The following is a 3,805-nucleotide window of genomic DNA, read 5'->3' on the forward strand; positions in this document are numbered from 1 at the left end:
CGTTACCACAATAGAGATTCGGAATACGGGGCGCAGCCCGTGTTAGCGTCATTCCAATTAACCGGAGCCGAGGGAACACCTTGTCTAATCGAGTTACCCTTTCCTGTATTTCCATCTTTCAGTGAGAATAAATCACCACAGAACTGAGAAGCCAAGTCCCCTTTCCATTTATAACTGACTCGAATAAAACCAAGGGTCGCATATAATGGCTTAACTCCGGTGAATTTGGCATTTGCATGAAGTATTAACCGAAAAACCGGCCTTTAAGCCAAAAAAAGTCTCCGGTTTCTGGTATGGAGCTTACCCCTTTGGCGGTTTTGAGACATCATCTTTCATTGAAAAAAAACTTTCATTTTGCGCGCGCATACCAGAAACCGGAGACTTTTTGGCCTTAGCGGGAATTTTTTGTCTCGCAAGCCTTCGGACATTAGTGAGAGTTTACAATGTTTATAAAACATTCGTCGGTCGAAGGGCAAAAACCAAAACCAACATTTCATTATGATAGGAGGGATTTTAACTAGATATCGTCGTCTTTCAAGGTATTCGAAGTAAACCGAGGACGCATCGACCTGCACTGCAATATTGATTGGTTTGAGTTACTTCCAACATTAAGAGCTACACTCACAATGCAAGAAAAATCCGCATCAGCTCCGCAGTCAGTCTCCCGAACGTCAGGATCTGTCGCGTCCAACGGATCGCGGCAGGCATTGGTTTCATCGGGGGCACTAGTCCCTGAGTTACAGGTGTAACACTTGATACTCACGATACCAGCTGTGGTCCAAAACAAACCGAAGAATTCCCGTCACATTTTGAAAACGAAATGGCTTGATTCGTGATATGGTCATTTTGAATTGCAGTCGTTCTACAAAAAAACACGTTGATTGTCTTCTGGTTATTACTTGCACTCAGCTAACCCCAAATGTCATGTCTGGTTTTTTGAAGAGTGCACGTCCAGTTGTTGCGGGTATTATAAACCAGTTTCTAGCGTTCTTTCTTAGGCTGGCGTCATTTGACTGTGTCCAAACTTTGAGTTACATTTTCTGTAGTGCCTGCAAATTAGTATCAACTTTAAACTAAGGGTCCATGAACGTCCTTGTGCTTTAAGAATATACAAATTGAAATGAATTAGACATTTACCGATGGAGGTCAGAAAGATGGCGGCTGTGAGAAGCTTCATGGTGGATCACAGGTAGACTTACACACGGCTAGACACAGCAGTAAACCTGCATAGTACCAACGAGCATGAATGCGGCCATGCGGGAGAGCAGTTGTCAGAGACATTTGTTAATTACATGTATGTAAAACCCCGGTGGTTAACCATGGACACTATAAACACTTGAACGTTAATGCCTTCTCTTGAATTTTTGATTTTGTGGCGGCCAGGAGACCGGGGAAAAAAGCTGGCTACCCTTTTCCCCCCACACCCATTACAATTGTATGGCGAGCCCTTGAGCGAACTTTTTAAGGGCGAACAATGCGTGACCAAAGTGTGGTGTTCTAAAACGGACAGGCACACGTCGTACTTCAACTTCCAAACGTCGTGGTTCAACTTTTCAAGCGTCGTACTTCAATTTTGCAAACGTATACATGTACTTAATGGTTCAACTTTCCGTTGAGATGTTTTCTCTGTAGCAAAGTACAATGTACATGACCTACGGCGTACCTTTCTACCTTTCAACATAGGCACATGTACACGCCCACACAGTACAAGTACATACGGCGGTTAGCTGTATCGCATCGTGGGCTTACCCTTTTCGTCAATTGGTGGTAAATAGGCCATTAACACCATTGTACAGTTCTAAAAGTTTTGTAAAATTATAATGCACTTTTACTAAAACATTAGCATATTTGCAGTACAATTTTGCGTACAGGTATACGGACAAGACAAGTGGCGCATCAGCTGCTATAGTGCTAATACTAAATACTATATGATGGTGTTAGGCCTACTTACCAGCATTTGACGAAAACAGGCGCGGATCCAGAGGGGGGAGGGATGTCCATAAGTTGTTATGTTAATGCGCCAAGTTTCATAAATTTTCGTCACTCAATCGCCGAGATCTGAGGGAGGGTGCCCCCGGATGTGACATGGTCAAAATAACCATGCTCCTTTAGGGTTAAAGGACCAACATAATTATTTCCATTGGGGTGGGTGACCGGGGGCGACCGGGGTCGACGATTTTTTTTTATGGAGCCCTACGCCCCCCCCCCCCTCCCTCCACCCCTTGGCTACGCCGCTGGTTATTAGGCTCGGTAAATTTGAAATGTAACTAATAGGATCTTGTCGTTTTGAGACATTGAACATTGCACAAGCTGCCTCAACGCCCATAAAGTAAAATGCCCCAAATGGGAGCAGTGATACGGTTGATGGAAGGCAAGCGAAGACAGAATAAAAGTCACCAAAATTATGAATGAAAACAAATGATAATTGGAGTCATCCTTAAAGCTACTGAATTAATTATTCCAATTTGCTAGCATTATAGTCTCATTCTTGCGTTACAGGTGACTATCAGGTACCTACCTTATAAATCGTGGCGATCAGTCCGTATAAAGAACCGTTTGCTCTGACGACTCCCAAACTGCACTACGTGCAACAATGCAGGGTACTTTCTTTTAACGTCCTTATGCCTAGAATTTATACGATTCTATATGACGTCATCGCAAGTTCACTATGTGGAATTTTACAAATTATATTATCCAAATTGGGTGATTATTAACCTGTGTTTCTTTTTTTTAATTATTGAATGGCCAGGGCATGGTCCAATATCGGTATAAACAAGAATATAAAAGGTTCAACTTCAATGCCTTACCGGGCAACAACCAAAAGGAAAACGGAACCACGAGTTACTTTTAAGACTTGGCGTTTGATGCTAATCAGTGACCTAGTTGCCCGTACCCCTAAAAGTTCAATCTTCTTGACTTTCCACCTCCTATGACTACAATGTTAGTGGTCGAAAGTTAAGAAGATTGAACTTTGAACTTTGATTAGTGCACTAATCAAACAAACTAAAGCATTCAGTCCCGTGATAGTGACCGAGATTTTAGTCAACTTTCCAGTTTCTTTACGTGACCGTCAATACAGGTGTATGACAGTGGATACAATGACCGTTAACAACCAGGGAGTTATTAGTCATTTGCGAGGCAAATAGATGAGATTCGTTATTCTAGCCTTGGAACTTATTTGTACCCTAAGCCGATTTTTGTGAAACGTTTGTTTGAGAAAGGAACATACTCATTGCTTATCTCATGCTAAAATTATTATCAATTCAAATTTGAAAATTGATTCCTCAGGATGCCACATCTTCAACTTTAATAAAAATATAAAAAAATAAAAAAGCCTAATAGGAGAAGTGCACACGGATGTTTTACTTTTTGCCTGCAGTCAACATACCGACTTTGGTTTTCCTCACCACGCTACAAGCACACTTCACAAAATCCGAGGGCGACTTTAAAGGGTCCATAAGGTACAACTTTCTACTCCTCTTAAATGTAAGAAAACTATTTGTTCTTCCCGTTTGCTTAACTTTAATGAAAAGAGCACGGCTTTAAACTCTAAATATCTTCCATGCTTATCCAGAAAACTGAGGGCGCTGTCGCTGTGATGTCATTTCAGGAATATACTGTTCATTTTAGGGTGCTCAAATTGTGTTTAGGGTGCTCAAATTGTGAACCCAACCTTATAAATCGTGGTGATCAGTCCATATAAAGAACCGTTTGCTCTGACGACTCCCAAACTGCACTACGTGCAACAATGCAGGGTACTTTCTTTTAACGTCCTTATGCCTAGAATTTATACGATTCTATATGA

General features: G+C 41.6%; 1 long non-coding RNA gene across 1 annotated transcript; it reads right to left on the reverse strand.

The window, feature by feature from the left end:
• Positions 1-656: 656 nt before the first annotated feature.
• Positions 657-2,609, reverse strand: LOC119739663. Its single transcript, XR_005272610.1, has 3 exons — positions 2,519-2,609; positions 1,138-1,223; positions 657-771 (listed from the first exon to the last, which is right to left on the reverse strand). It is a non-coding gene; the product is annotated as an uncharacterized LOC119739663 (long non-coding RNA).
• Between the last annotated feature and the right edge of the window lie 1,196 nt (positions 2,610-3,805).

Source organism: Patiria miniata, unplaced genomic scaffold (genome assembly GCF_015706575.1).
Source record: "Patiria miniata isolate m_02_andy unplaced genomic scaffold, ASM1570657v1 HiC_scaffold_4, whole genome shotgun sequence".
In the NCBI taxonomy this organism is placed as follows: Eukaryota; Metazoa; Echinodermata; class Asteroidea; order Valvatida; family Asterinidae; genus Patiria; species Patiria miniata.